This window comes from Diceros bicornis, chromosome 6 (assembly GCF_020826845.1).
Source record: "Diceros bicornis minor isolate mBicDic1 chromosome 6, mDicBic1.mat.cur, whole genome shotgun sequence".
NCBI lineage: Eukaryota > Metazoa > Chordata > Mammalia > Perissodactyla > Rhinocerotidae > Diceros > Diceros bicornis.
The window spans coordinates 86,704,849-86,720,990 of record NC_080745.1 but is presented as its reverse complement, the minus strand read 5'-3'; positions in this window follow the sequence as shown (position 1 = coordinate 86,720,990).

Genomic DNA, 16,142 nt, shown 5'->3' with positions numbered 1-16,142 from the left:
GGACGAGCACACTCCATCCACAGGACGAGCACACTCCATCCACAGGACGAGCTGCCAACTGACACAGACTGCCTGTCCCTCAGGCGGAACTCCAAATCCCCAAGGGAGGGAAAGTGTGGTGGTCAACCCTGGGCCATCAGGTGTGGCCCAGGGTCACAGACCTGCATAGTTCATGGGCCCAGGGCAGCTGCCAGCTTCCAGAGCACAAGAGGGTGCTGCCCCCTGGGCTGGACCAACACTTGGAAGGATGCCCACTGCATGTGGTGAAACCGCATCTTCCTTCATCTCTGTGGACCTGGAGCTGCTGGTCACCATGGAAACGGCAGCTTTGTTCACTACTTCCCCTTCTCTTCTCACTCCTCCTCCTCCCATTTTCCTTTCTTTCCTGTCTCTACACCCACTCACTCTCTCCCCTCTACTTTCCTTCCTCTATTTTTATTTCTCATTTTTTATCTCACTTTCCCTGATTTCTGCATCTATTTTTTTATTATTCTATGATGTGTAGCTTTGTGAGCCACCTTTAATTCCTTTTTTGGGAATCAGGTGGCAAATAAATTCCCATATTCATGTAGACGTATACACACACATACCCACCTACACACGTAAACACATTCACATGCAATAACCCCACTGCTCTTTTTCCAAGCCAATGCTACCCAATTATTAAGAAAAGAATAAAGAGTGGGAGAGATGTGTTCTAGCCTCGTCATTCACCAGACGCTACTTGGAGTACAGGATTTCCTTTTAGACTATCCCGAGACCTCGCATTTGGATAAGGCAGTGCTTCTTTGGCATGTCTACCTATAACTTAAAGCAGCCAGGGTTTGATTGCTCCTATCTTAATAAACATAGCCATCAGTCACGCTCAGCTAAAAACACCCACAGTGCATCTTTTATTTCATGTGTACACACAACCAATCCAGATTCTTCCAAGAATGCCTCTGCCAAACTCCATACTCATTAATCAAATCGAGGCAGAGAGCCCAACAGCCAACTTGAGTAGGAACTATGCCCATTTAGAGCTCTTCATCTCTCCAGAGGGGAGCCTGAGGACCCATCTCCATCGCTAAGTGGTCCTCCAGCACATCAGGTGATCTGGGACTGCCAAGACAGCCTTGTCAGTATCATGGGTGTGGCTACAGAGGGAGACACACTGGCCAGGGCTGGCAGTTCCTTCATGGCTTGGGGAGCCAGTTGGCAAATGAAACAGCAGCAACAAAACAATTGAACCTGTTATTTGACTCCAGAGAGACAAAAATAACTAAATAGCTGACTGGGTTGAGGATTTAAAAAAAGAAAAAAGTTGATAAGTCATGGGAGTCAAAATGGCAAGAGTGGATTGTTGTCAAGGCCCCGCATGGAACGAGGTGCCTGCCTGTCGCAGCTGGACTGGATTGGGGTGGGTGTCTTTGAGGTGGTGCTCATGAACCACAGTAGTGCTCCCGAAAGTGATGAGCCCTGCGGTGAGTCCGCCAGAGGGTGTCAGGGGTGAACACAAATCCTGGCCACCAGCCCACCCCCTGCTTTTCCCCGTGGGGACTGTCTTGGAAGGGCCAGTCTGTGGATGCAAACTGTGGTCTGGATTTTGGAGCAGAGTCCCAGAGTCCAGCTTCTGCTGTCCATCACGTCACCTGGGAAGATGAGCCTCAGTTTCCTCGACTGTGCCGTGGACATGAGAACCCCTCCCTGTAGGGCTGCTGTGGGGTTACAGGAGACGGTGCGGGCAGAGCTGCTTGCTCATGGTGGGGGTGCAATAATGGTGCCTGTTATTAGAGGCCCAGGGATGCCCTGGGGGTGCCTTTACCTTCACAGTGACCCAGTGGGTGCCTCACGTGACCTTCTGGACTTGCTCCCCGAGCATCTCTCCAGACTCCTCTCTCGCCGCCTCTCTGTTGCAGCCATGCTGACTCACCTGAGTCTCCTAAAGGCCCTCAGCTTCTCTCATCTCTGGGCTCCTGGAACTCCTTCTGCCAAAGGCCTCTCTGCCTGGGCAGCTAGTTTCAGCCTCAGTTTTCATCTCTGTCATTGTTCCCTCTGAGAAGTGCCCTGAATGTTCCAAGAGTGGGAGAGGAGCCGTGCCTGGGAGAGGTGCCGCTGTGCCCCTGAGAGGCCCCACGTTACACTTCATGGAAGCTGCCTGCTTTCTTGTCCACTGGACTGTGAGGCCTGGAGGCCAGGAAGCCCTAGCAGGGTGCCTGGAACATAGTAAATGCTTGCTGAATGAATTAGTGACCAAACCAGATCCATCAAGGGAAGCATCATTCAGGGCTGCTATGGGCTGGATTGTGACACCTCACAAAGGATATGTTGAAGCCCTAACCCCCACTATCTATGAATGTGATCTTATTTGGAAATAGGGTCCCTGCAGATTTAATCAAGTTAAGATGAGGTCATTAGGGTTGGCCTTAACCCAATACAAATGCTGTCCTTATAAGAAGAGGGAAATTTAGACACAGACACGGACACACAGGGAGAATGCCATGTGAAAACACAGAAGTATGGATACAGAGATAAGAGGACTGTGCCGATGGAGGCAGAGATTGGAGTGATGCTGCTGCAAGCCCAGGAACACCTCAGGCTACCAGAAGCTGGAAGAGGCAAGGAAGGGTCCTCCTCTAGAGCCTTTGGAGGGAGCGGTGCTCTGCTGACACCTTGATTTTGCACTTCCGGCCTCCAGAACTGAGAGAGAATAAATGTATGTTGTTTTAAGGCCCCCAGTTTGTGGTACTGTGTTACAGAAGCCCTAGGAAATGAATACAAGATCGATGGTGAGTCAGAGAGCTGGTGTAGCTGGATGAGAAACTGTTGACGCCTGTACCTTATATCTGCTACAGTCTAGCTCATTTCTAGAAACAGTTAGTAATTGACGATGCTGGGCCAAACTGGCACTTGTATCTGGGTGGGCATCATTGAGAAGCACATTGAGGTGGAGAAGGCTGAGATCCTGTGGGCTCCTCCACCTGTAGGCCTGGTCCTGAGGGGAGGCAGGGCCAGTGGCGGGGTCTCCAGAACTGATGGGGTGAGGAGTGATGTCAGGTTTGAACAGTGCTGATATGACAGTGAAGGTCTCTATCGGGATAGAGCACGTGATCGTGGTCATTCCTTTAAAGAAGAACCCCGTGTCCCAGGCCATGGATGCACAGAGGGAGAAGGAGTCAAAGAGCCCGTCCAGGTGTCCCAGGGCAGGGCCTGGCCCAGCGCTGTGGCATTAGAGCCGGCACCTGTCTGAGATGGATGACAGAAGAGAGGGCTAAGTCGGGGAATGAGGCAGGTGTGCAGGGGCCCAGCCGTGCGGGCTGGCCAAGACAATGGGGTTGGGCTCAGAGGGGACATGGCTATCAGAGGCTCACCCAGGCATTCCAGGCCTGTCTGCAGCAGTGGCCTGTGGTGGCCTATCTATTGATGAGACTGAAGCTCTGCCCCTACTCTTTGCACTGTCTGTGTCGGCTCAGCGGCTGCCAAGGGCTGCACCCACAAATGGCAGGTAGGTCACCGTAACCCTAGCAGGCCTGAGATGTAGAAACTGGGGACACGTCTCGTGGAGTGAAGAGTTCACATGAAGAGTTCAAGGCCATCATCATGGAGGGACTAAATCCTGGTGTGTGAGATTGTGGTGGGGTTACCTCTCCATGGCCCTCCTGGGTGGAACCACCCCTGCACATTGGGGAAGCCCCAAATCCTCCCCTTCGTTGTCAAAGAACATGACGAGGAGAGCAGCATGGTATGGTCATTCATTCATGCCTCGCCTTCTTTGGCTTATTTTAAATGAAATCAGAATGACTCGTTGAAAGTTGTTCCATAGGGAGCTTTTACTGGCTTTCCATTTGAGTCATGTTTTAGACATCGAAGACCGACCATCAACCTCTGCATTAGGGGATGTGTCAACAGAGATTTAGTAATGTGCGATGGAAAGAGCAATACTCTGGAGGCTTTGGATAGCCCAGCAATTAGGCATCATCGGATATGAGCAGCCCTGGACAAAGGCATTAAGAACCAAATGAACAGCTGGGGAAAGGTAAGACATGGCAGGTGCCCAGGCTTCAATTTGTCATGTGTAACTGTGCAGAACATAAATTATATAGCTGCTTTCTGGGCATGGCACCAGTTAATTACTTTATTCAACACAGATTCGGTTCTTTGGCAAAAGATGTTCTTAAAAAAAAGTTAAGCCTAGTGTGGACTGCAGTCTGAATTTACAGACAGAGAATTTGGGAGGTGGGAGGACCTTGCCAAGGGCAAGTCATACCCATGGGCCAGGACATCTGTTACAGGTGGGACATGGGCCCGTGGGATGCTCCCTGGACGACTTTCCTGGACACACCTCAGGGTGGAGGGAAGGCAAGTGTCCTGTGATGCACGCCACGTACAGATCCTGCTCTCCGGTGAGGGCCTCGCGTGTCATCCTGTGCAGGAACCACCCTGCCTAAGGTTGACGCAGGATGTGCCCGAGCACAGCAGAACACTTGAAACCACAGCTTCAAAACAACAGAATTGCTTCTTAAAAGGCAAAGTCAATGTGGTAGGTTATTATACAATGTTTACTTAAAACTTGCGAGAGTTAAAAGGGAACTTCATTGCTTTTTTTCTCTTTACCGTTATAAATCTTTTTTAAAAAATTAAGGTTATGTCCTCTGAATGACACTATAATGACGGATACATGTCGTTTACACATTTGTCCAAAGCCGTAGAAAGTACAACAACAAGAGTGAACCCTAAGATAAACTAGAGACTTTGGGTGACGATGATGCATCAATGTAGATTCATCTGTTGTAACAAACAGACCACTCTGGTGGGGATGTTGAAAGTGCGGGAGGCTGTACATGTGTGGGGGCAGAGGGTATATGGAACTCTCTGTACTTTCCTCTTAATTTTGCAGAGCCTAAAACTGCTCTTAAAAAAACAAAGTCTTGAATTTAAAAAATTAAGGTATAATGTACATATAGTGAAAAGAATATTAAGTGTACAGTTTGCTGAGTTTTAACAAATCTATAACCAGCACCCAAATCAGGATATGGAACGTGTCCACCACAGCAGAAAGTTCCTGGGCATCCTTTGCATTCAGCAATTTCACGGCTGTTTAAACTCTCAATCAACTCTGAACATGTGGACAGGTTCTGCCCAACTGGACCAGTTCTGGAAGACTCCTCCTGGTTGCCTGGTCCCTGTGCAGCCATCCCTGGCTCCCCAGGCAGACGGATGGTCCCTCTCCCTGCTCCTCTCGCCTTCCCCCCAGCCCTCCATTGTAGCCATGATCTCCGCATGAAGGGGTCCTCATTTGCATTTCGGTCTCCCCACTAGACTGCAGGCTGAGTCATTACACTCAGTTCTGCTAGGTCTGCCCAGAGTCAGGCCTTGGTAGGTATTCAGCCAGTGTTTGCTGATTGAGTGAGTGACGGAGTGCAGAAATCAGCAGGTGACCCGGCTCCTCTGCAAACAGGATGGTTCCTACCCTTGGCCTCATGGAGCATCTCTGGTGTAACAGCCGCTGCTCAAGCTACAACCTTTGGAATTTAAACCGTCTCACTTCCTGGTCCTTCCCCATCAGAAGTGCCCCTGCTCAAGCCCTCAACCGCACCCCTCCCTCCTCTTTTCTTCCGTACCTACAGCTGCTATAGCGAGTCCTGCTGGCTCTACCCCCGGCAGCTGGCTTGACTCTGCTCCTTCCTTTCTTCTCCACGGTCCGTCCTCAGCTCAAACCACTACCATCCCTCACACGGACAGTTAAGTGGCCCCTAGACTGATGTCCCTGCGTCCACACTTTCCACCCAAATCCATTCTCCTCCCCAAATGATCCTTGTCATGTCCCTCTCCTATTTAAAGTCTTTCATGGATTCCCTATGAACTTGGCATAAATTCTGAACGGCTTCTGCTGACCTAACACCACTGCTGGCCCTGGCCCTGGCCTGCCACCCAATTTACTTGTGCCAATCCGCCCATCGCTCTCAGAGGTCTGGCCTCAAGGGCCTCTCTGTCCCTTGAGTGCGTCCAGCTGCTCTTCACCTCGGGCCGGGGCTTGTCACTTGCTGTGGCCTTTGCATTCTCTCTGGATTGCTTTTCCCTCAACTGAGCACGCGCTAGGCTCCTTCTCGTCCGTGGGGATCTTGGGTGAGACTTCGTCAGAGGGGGCTTCCTCTCTCCCAAACTGGGCCCCTCCCTTCCTCCCTCTCACAGATCCCCATTCCTCCCTTCCTTCTCCCTCCCTACCATCTTCTCTCAGTTCCGCTCTCCCTTCTCTTCTCTTTCTTAAGCATTTATCCAAAGCTGTATATGCTTTGTTGATGCTCCCCACTCTAGAACATAAGCTCCACGGAGGCAGTGGCAACGCCTCTCGTGCACGTCTTGTGTCCCAGGCCAGTGCAGGGTCCATTCCCTCTCTCGGCACCAAGAAGACGCTCACTATTTCTAAGTGTGCAAATGAACCTATGCGAGGGTAGCTAAGATTCTATGACGGGAACAGTGGAAGAAACATTTAAAAAATCATGCTCCAGATATGTCAGTGCTCTCAGGGACCCTTGGCTGGTTCCTAAGAGACAAGTGACCAGGGACAGCTCTGCCTCACCCAGTCATCCTTGGCAGGGGTGGGGTGGGGGCTTGTGGTGTGACGCTGTCCTCCCTCTGCTGTGCGTGGGTACACCACGGGTGCTCTGCTGACACCCACTCTGGCGAGGCCGCTTGCTCTGCGTGTTATCCATCCCAAGTAAATGCATTTTCATGATAACATCATATAAAGCACAGAAGTTTGAGGAAAAAAAGATCCGACTTGAATAATGGTCTCTCTTCTAATTACAGAAAACTATGTGGTCTGAAAAGAAAAGAGATTTCCACTAGGAGGACTCTAAAAATAGTCATTGTGATCTGAACCGCCTTCTTCAGTTTCAGCCTGAATGTTAATTACTTTAGCAAATCGTTTTGGCAGCTTGAACAGGTATCCCCACCAGGCTGTGGCCTCTCTTACACACGCCACGCTGATGCGGGCCCTTCTGGAAATACAGTGACTTAGAAAACACACACACGCCCCTTTCTGGTGCTTCTCACAGGTGCCTCTCAGCATGAAGTTCATTGTGCTGAACTTGTAGGGGCAGAAACTCATAAATCCTTTGGGTGAACTCCAGATGGGGGACAGACATCCATCAGGCAGCTGCTGGGAAGTTGGAAATTTTGCCAGAAGAAGACAAGGGCTGGTTACTGTGGGGGAGGCAGCCATATGGAAAGCAGCACCGACATCCTTCTTAATCGCTCCCCTGGCATCATGGGGGGTTGCTCTCCATTGTTCTGGCCCTTGGTGGGACCCGGCTTCTCTCTCCTTCTAGCAAATGCACGGGAATGACTTGAATCTTCAGGAAATGTGAGTGGTTTCCTGCATAGATTTCTTAGCTTCGGAAGGTCCTCGGGTCTTGTGGAGCCAAATTTGGGGGAATTCAGGGCCCATGGGGCAAAATGTAGTATTTATTTATCACTACATTTTTGGTTTGGCATTCCACACAGGGAATTTACAGTGTGATTTTTATGAAGTGTTGCAGCTTCTGGATTTAATTTAAACTTTATTCCGATATCGTGCACATATGCCCAGAGGCTCGAGACGGCTGAGTGAGGCTGACATGATTCATAGCAGGGCTGTCTGGGAAGCAGCGATCTGGCAGACCCCTTGAGATCCCGCAGCCGTGTGGAAGAAGAGGTGCTACATCCACTGAAGAGGGGAGGCTATTGTGGCCGGGCAGGAGGAAGAAGCCAGCCTGGCGGAGCATGGGCCTGACATTTGTGTAGTGTTTCCAGTTTCTGAGGCATCTTTATTCTGTCTCTCTTCTGAGCTAGGTAGGCATTAGTGTCCCATTTTACACATGAAGAAACTGAGGCTCATAAGTTTAAATAGTGAAGTTAGCTGTTTGTGCTGGTCTCAGCCCATCAATAACCAATGCTGCGGTTGGACTGGCCCTCATGGTTCTTACGATTATTACCCTTCAGCGATAACCATCAGGAAACTTTGAAAAAGTAAAGGCTTATTACTCACAGGACCTGGAAATTACACAGCACACCTAGGGCCACACAGTGAGGTCACGGAGAGAGAGAGAGCACACGCACACAAGTCTGAGGTTCTGCTTTTATCGGGGTCGAGGGTGCGGGCCCAAGTTTTCTCGGGCTCACTCTTTATTGGTGAATGTAAAACATAAGAGCGGGAATTTAAAGCATGGAAAGGGAAAAAACAAGTGGTCCAAACGGCCAGTGTTTGAAATTAACGAAGATGTCCGGAACAGAGGAGCCTCGGTGGGGGCGGGGGCTGGCTCTTTATCTAGTCGTGTGGTGGGCAATGTGTTTACTGGAGAGAGCCCTCCTGAAGGGGATGCCTCCGCGGCCGTCAGAGCTTAAGTCAGGCATTTGTGTTACAAAAAAGAGAAAGAAACAATTGTCAGGGCTTACACCACATTAGCACATGGTCTGCAGGTGTTTCTTCACGTTTCTGAGGAGACTTCTGGAATGAAATATGGAGATGCGGGAATCCGGAGTAGGAGCAGGAGCAGGAGCTGGCAGGGGAGGCTTCCTGGAGCTGGTGAGGCTGTTCTGGCAGTGGGTGTGGGCGAGCGTGAGTCAGGGGAGCCGTGGGGATGATGTGACCTCATTTCCGTCCCTGGACGTCACTTGTGGAGTGCAGAGAGGGGAGAGAGGGGGGAGGGGAGGCTTGGGGAGGTCACGCAGACCCCAGGGTTTGGACGTTGTCCTCTGGATGGTGGGGAAGCACCGAAGGGCTTGAGCTTGTCTGCTGACAGAGATGGAGAAGGCCGCGTTTCAGGGCTGGAAGTCTCAAAGCAGGATGGAGGGCGGAGTGCGGTGGGGTTAGGGTGAGAGGCAGGGAGGCAGTGAAATGAGAGAAATCACTGGGCAGGAGGGTTTGTGATGTGCTTATTGGGTAATCTGACACCCGGGTTCAGAGAGACGGAGAAGGGGGTGATGGGGTGGGACGAGGAGGAGCTGTGAATGTGACGGACAAGGCAGGCCTGAAGCAGGCTGGGCACAGGGGCCACAGGGAGGTCTGGAACTGATGTGTTGGGCTGGGCCATCTCTCGGTCATCAGCATCCTCTGCCCTGGACTGAAGCCTTCAGGAGTGTGGTGACTGTGCATTGGAAGGTCAGGGGCTGAAGAAGGGGGAGGAGTCTCCAGGGTCACCTGCCTGAGCCCCTAGTTTGCAGATGGGGCAACCGAGGCTCTGAAAGGCTGAGACACAGAGAGTGACATCCCTGGAGCCAGAGGCTCGAGTCCTGTGCTCTCTCCATGTACTGCTCTCTCTGGGGCCCTGGCCTCAACACTAAGGTCACACCATCCTTAATCTGGAAACACTTGGCCGCAAAGGGCCCAGCTACCAGGCTGTGTTGTGTCCCTCATTATTTTCTCTTGTTCCCTTGTTGCCTTTGTTGAAAGGCCCATGTCACTGCAGGCGCCCATTAGAAATAGCCCCCTGAGAGGAGCACGGTACATTTGGAATGCAAGTGCCCAATAAGGGAGCTGCCGAATCCTGCTCTGTCCTGGTCTTAGGGTCACTTCCCTGCACAGCTGCCACCTGTCTGGTCCAGAGCCTGGTCACCAGATGTACTCTCAGGGACTCCAGCTTCCCTGTGCAGGGAAGGCTGTTTCCTCACCAGGAAGGAGGAGCAGGCAGTGGGTGGCTGATGGGGTGGGGAGAGGGAGGGGGGTGACATAACTGGAAAGAAGGGTTGGACAAGTGGCGATGGAGGGGACGGCACTGTGGGGAGGTGGGGGAGCCTGACATGTGAATTTAGAAGAGGGCGACGCTCCATTAGCCCAGGGAAGTGGCTCACGAATACAGGAAGTGGGGTGAGTTTGGAAACACAGGCTAAGGCCAGAGTGGGGTTGCGCCGATGCCAGCCTTTACTGAACACTTGTCCTGTGCCAAGAATTGTGTGAGGTGTGGTCCTACCTTAGTGAACAAAAGATATGAAACTAACAGTGGGGATGGCAAGAATCTAATTTAGCCCTTCCCATGGCAAGGCCCTGTTCCAAGTATGTTACACGTATTAACTCATTTACTCCCCAAAGTCTGTGAGGTGGGAACTATTATCATCTCCATTTTCCAGATGGGCACACTGAGGCACAGAGAGGTGAGGTGACCTGCTCCAGGACAGCTGGTAAGTGACTGAGCCAGACTCCGAACTCAGGCATTTGATCCAGGGCCCACTCTCTTAGCCACTGAACCAGCCTGTCTCTTACTCAAGCATCAGAGCCATTAGAAAAGAGCAACAAAGTGTGGTGGTGCAGTAAAGGAAAAGAACAGGACGCAGAGCCAGGAAATGAGGGGAGAAGGGTAAGTTCTACTTGAAATAGAATTTTCCAGAAAGGGCTCTCTGAGGAAGTGACATTTAAGCTGAGACCTGAAAGATGAAAGGGGTCTTATTTATGTAACTAATACCTGGGAAGGTTTCATTTGAAAAAGAAAATACTGCATGTTGGTTTTAATTGTTGTTACGCTGTTTTTACTGCACGTCATAAGTCTCATTTATTTTTTCTCCAAAGAGGGAGCTAAGAGCTATATTAGCTGAGGTGGGTCAAATCACAAGCTTGACCGCCAGGAATTGATGGGAGAGGCTCAGGTCCTGACCTGGCTAACCCGCGCCAGGGGTGGAGAGCTTCCCCAGAAAATCTCCTGTTTTTGTCAGGCTCTAGCTATGCCTGGCAAACTTTGTTTAATTTGGATCTCTGGGGTGTTTAAAAAATTAATTGGTTTGGCTCCAGCTTTTCCTTCTTTGAGAACGAGATCCTTTGTAAAATTTAAAGTGGCGGAGCCGACTGGGGAATGCTCTCTGCACATTGTGAAGACCCCCTGCCCCCAGGCTGGGGCTCCATTGCTGGGGGACGGGAAGACGTACCCTGGTCTCATGGGAGTAGCGGGGTCTTCTTCCTCACGTTGTGCACCCATCCCCAGGAGGGCTTCACCGATGTCAAGGAGGGACCTGAGGAATGGGTGATGATAAAGGCATAGGACAGGATAGGTGGGTGCCCCAGAACTCAGCCTGCAGCGGAAGACTGGGAGGGGCCCCTTGGAGGAAAATGCGGTCCAGGGCGATGCGGACTTTGAAAGTCAGTTTCAATGCGTGACTGTTTATTGAGCATATCCTGCGTGCCAGGCACGGGGATAGGCCCTGAAGGAGAGACAGAGAGAAATCAGGCTTTGGACTCTGCTCTCAGGTTCTTTTCATGCCATCCAGCCAGCACTTACTGAGCACCTTCTGCAGGCAGGAGAGTTGCCAACTGCTTTCCGTCATTCTCCCCCCCCGGAGGAGCTCACTGGGTAGTGGGGAAGTCACTGCCGTGCCCACACACAATGTGCTGAGGGTGGTGGGAACCCCACGCAGGATGCTGTGGCAGCCCACAGGGCAGGGAGAGAAGACCTCCCCCTGCAGTCTGGGAGGGCTCCTCAGGAAGAGGAGTTAGAATCGGGCCTCAGAGTGCAAGCAGGAGTTTGCCGGGAAAGGAAGGGCCAAAGAGCACCCCAGGTAGTGACAATAGCGCGTGCAAAAGCAGGGGGTAGTGTGTGTGTGGGGGTGACGAGGAAAGAATGAAGGGCGTGGTGTGGAGGGCACTTGTCTCCACTAGGCAGAAATGAGCATGTGCCTTGCTCCAATAGGACAAGAGAATAACAACAAAGAACAACAACAGCAGCTAACTTTTACTGAGCACCTCTGTGCCAAGCTTTATGCTAAGCAGTTATGTGCATAATTTTATTCAATTCTCACCACAATTCTCTATTAGGTCAGGATGGGATTCTCCCACTTTACAGATGTGTAAACTGAGGCTAGGATGGTGCACTCAGTCCCTGCTCCAGGCTGACAGCTAGTGAGGGGTAGAGTCAGGACAGGAAACCCTCAGCCCCTGCTGGTCTGGCTCCGATGGGTAACCTGCCTGTGCGTCGGCTGCATGTCCTCAGGTGGGCCACTCCTGGTTCGGTGACTATATTAAAATATAAAATTTAAACACTTCAATATTTATCACCCCTCACCCCCACCTCTGGGATGGAGAACGGAAACAAGAACAAATGCTTTCTGTTTTATTCACTGGTGTCTGAAAGCTTGGGTTTAAAGATTTAAGAATTTTATCCAGGTTGTTACATTGGTTGCCAACTTTGGTTGGATACACAAAGAATTGGAATTTCAGCACTGAAAATTAACCTTCTTAGAAATAGCAATGGATTCTTAGCTACAGACTTTATAACCCAATGTGACAACTTGCCTTCCTTTGCATGTGGAGGGAAAATGTGCTTGGGCGGAAGGGAAACAGAGAATTTGCTGCTCCCAAGAGCGCCCCTTCTCTCATGCCTGAGCCCTCTAAAGCATGCTGCGTTCCAGCCTGTGATTTACAACTTGGAGGTAGTCGTCAGTGAAACCTGGGTGTGAAGGAATGATGCCAAGACCTAAAAAAAAATTGTGTTTCCTGATTGTGCCCCTTAGGGTAGATGTGATTAAATTGAATTTAAAAAGCTACTATGCCTCTGCTTTTGGTATATGCTCAGTGTATGATCTTAATCAGGTCATTCTAGCTTGAGAACAGTGTTCTATTTTTCTTACTGTATCGGGGTATTTATATAACAGTCCCTAGATGGCAAAAGGGCATATTACAAATGCTCTTAATATACTGCATTTGCTTACCTATTCCTATGTTTGTCACTCCCTAAAAGTAATCAGAAAGTTATGGAAGAATGAAAGGTAAATCCACATTACCAAATAATTAATTTGGGCTGACTCTAGAAGGTAGTGCCATAAAAATTGTATTCAATTCAATGGAAAAGAAAAAAAATCAGTTAAGCTGGTCGATGAAAGTCTTCTGTTTTCAAATGGCAAGGTAGAAATTGTTTCAGTGATGTTTGTTCTGAGTTAATGTAGTATTCTTTTTTGGCACAAGCATTTTATCAGGAGAAACATGCTTCTCAGCTAAATTTTTCTTTTTCATCCAGTTCATAATCATTAACGTTTTCTCTGATACAAATAATGAGCAATCAGGTATGGTCGACGTGTGCTCATTCAGAATGCATCGGGGAGCATGGGTCTGCTCTCCAGATTGGTGTCACCCATCTCCACACCCACTGCAGGGCTTGAAGGTGCCTATAACCCCAGTCGTCACCAACACTTGACACTATCCAGCTTTCCCATTTCTGCCCAGCTACTAGTTGCCAGATGAGACCTCATCATTTAAACTTTCATTTCTCTGCTTACTAAAGACTTCGAGCATCTCTTTGTAGGTCATTAGCCTTTGGCGTTTTCTCTTCTGTAAGCAGCCTGTTCATGTCCTTGGCCCATTTCTCTACTGGGGCTTCTCTTTTTCTTCCTTATGTATCACGGATACGAATTTTTGTCAGATTTAGACATTGCTGGTATTGTCTCCCAATGTTATCTGCCTGTTCATTTTGTCTAGGGTGCCCTTAGTGGAACATAAATCCTTTATCTTGCTATAAGCAACTTCACCAACTATTTTTATTCTTATTTTTGCCTTACAGTTTGTGCTTTGGAGGTTTTATTTAAGAAGTTTCTCCTCATCTCTAGGTCACAAAGATATTTCCTATATTTTCTTCTATTATCTTTATGGCTTTGCTTTTCACGTTTAGTTCTTTAATCCATTTGGAGTCCGCCTTTGCAAGTGGTGTTAGGTCAGGATCCAGTTTTAGTTTTCCCCGTACACAGAGCCCGGTTTCCCAGCACCGTAGAGTGAAGGTTCTGCCTCAACTCATAATTTTCTCATATTGCATGTTGTTCCCAAGATGCTGCACGTAAGTATGTACTTAAGCTCTCTCTTTTGTTACATTAGTCTTTGGTCTGTTTTTGTGTCATTAACATAATTTCTATTCCTTTTTCTTTTTTTCAACTGTGACTTTGTAATGTGTCTTAATACATATTTGAGTAAGTTATTTTAGTTATTTCAGGACATTTTTCCTTCCATATATATTTTAGAATAAGTTTACTGAATTCCTCAAAAACTCCCACTGGATTTTTTGTTGTGTATAATTTATTTATATTTTTAATTAATTTATTTATAGATTAACTTGTAAGAGGAAGAACTGAATCTTTATGATACTAAGTTGTCGATGAAAGAGCATGGAATGTCTCCTTATTTGTTCAGGACATCTTCCATGTCCTTTATTAACATTTTAAAGTTGTCTCCTTATAGATTTTCTGTATTCTTGGTTAGATAAATTACAAAATAATTCCAACCATAATTAGCTACTACAATGAATTTATCTTCCTTGTATTATAATTTCTGGTTTGTTATTACTGGTATAGAGAAATGTTATTGGTTTTCAAAAAATTTATCTTTTATCAACCAATCTTGAAAAACTATGTTTTATTTTGTCTGATGATTCTGTTGGTCTTTTCTGGAAAGAAGATCATATCATCTGTAATAATAAAGATTTTTATCTCTTTCCTTCTTAAATGTATACATTTTCTGTCTTTTTCTTTCCCTATAGCTTTGGCCACACCTCCCAGGACCATGTGAAACAATTACAGTAATGGTGGACATCCTCAAATCCAGCCTTGAATCCAGTCTTATCGGGAATGCATCTAATTGACTTCATTAATTATAATGGTTGCTGTAGATTTTTGGTATATTAAGATATCTATCTTATCAAAATAAGGAAGTTCCCTTTTATTTGTAGTTTGCTAAGAGTTTCTTTCCTAAATTGGAATTGAATTTTAAGAAATGCTTTTCTGATTCAGATAATTCATTGATTGAGTTAATCATATAATTTTTGTCTTTTGGTCTATTGATGTGATGAATTACATGGATAGATTTTCTGCTGTTGAACCATCCTTGTATTCCTAAAATAAGGCCTACTTTATTATACTGTACTTTAAAAATTAAGCTATTGGATTCAGTTAGCAAATATCTGACTTAGGATTTTTTACATCTATGTTCATAATGAAATGAGCTCATTATATTCTTTTCTTATATTGTCATTCTCTGGTGTTAGAATCAAGATTGCATTAGCCACATTAAATGATCTAAGCAGCTTTTACTCTTTTTCTGTTTCCCAGAATGAAACTTTTATAAGATGGGAACATTGGCCTTTTAAAAAGTTTGATATATTCACCTGTAAAACCCTCAAGAACCTCTTTACAAAAATTTGTTGACTCCCGTTTTAATTTCTTTAGTATCGTTGGTCTGTGTGGGTTCTCTGTTGTTGTGTCAACTTTGGCATTTTATATTTTTTCTAGGAGTTATTAGATTTTCAAATTTGTTAAGTTCATAATACTTTCTTGTTATATTTTTAGTCTCTATTCTATTAAGCTCAGTGTCTTCTGTGATGTGGAGAGAGACAGGGATGTTCTTCTGCAGAAACTGCAGTGGGTGGGACCCCTGTTTCAGGTTTGGTTGCCTGAGAATGGGCCATGGGCATGGGTGGTCTTTTTCAACCCTGGGGCCTCCTTGAATGTGTGGACCAACTGCATTTAGCATTGCTGATTCAGATAGCCTTGTACCCTGATGGAGGGGAGAGAAAGGGGATTGTTTGAACTTCAGGCCTTCCAAACCCTTTCCTCTGATTCCGAGCCGGAGCGCAGCAGCCCCATGTGTGTGGTGGTGGTGGGCTGGGGATGGGGCAGTGCCTCCCTAGGCTTTGCTTCTCAGCCTCTCACACGGAGTTCTTCTTCATGCAAACAGGGATTTCACAAAGATTATTGCTCCTTCTCTTTTAGGTTTCACGCAGTAAGTGACCACCGGAGCAGCTCCAGAATTTCTAAATTTGAGGAGCTTGGATCCTAAGCAATCTCATTGCAAGGAGGGGCTAGAGATTTGCTGGGGGCTAAAGCCACCCCCCGGAACCCTGGTGACTATCACTGGGGGCCTGTGCTACGCCCTTGCTCTGCACCCTGCCTAAGTGCACCTTAGGGCTGTGTGATGGGCAGGATTCCCTTTGGCCTGAGATTGTAACATGCATGACGGAGGGAGATGTTTTGGAGCCAGATAGTCGGAGGTTCCACTCCTGAATCAATTGCTTGTTAAATGGATGACCTCCAGCAAGCGACTTAACCACTTCTAGTTTCCTCAGCCATAAGATGGGGGAGAACATTGTCCCCTCACAAGGCCTTGGGAGGGTTGTATCATTAGGGACCCTGCAGGAACGTAGGCACACACAGATGAACTGACG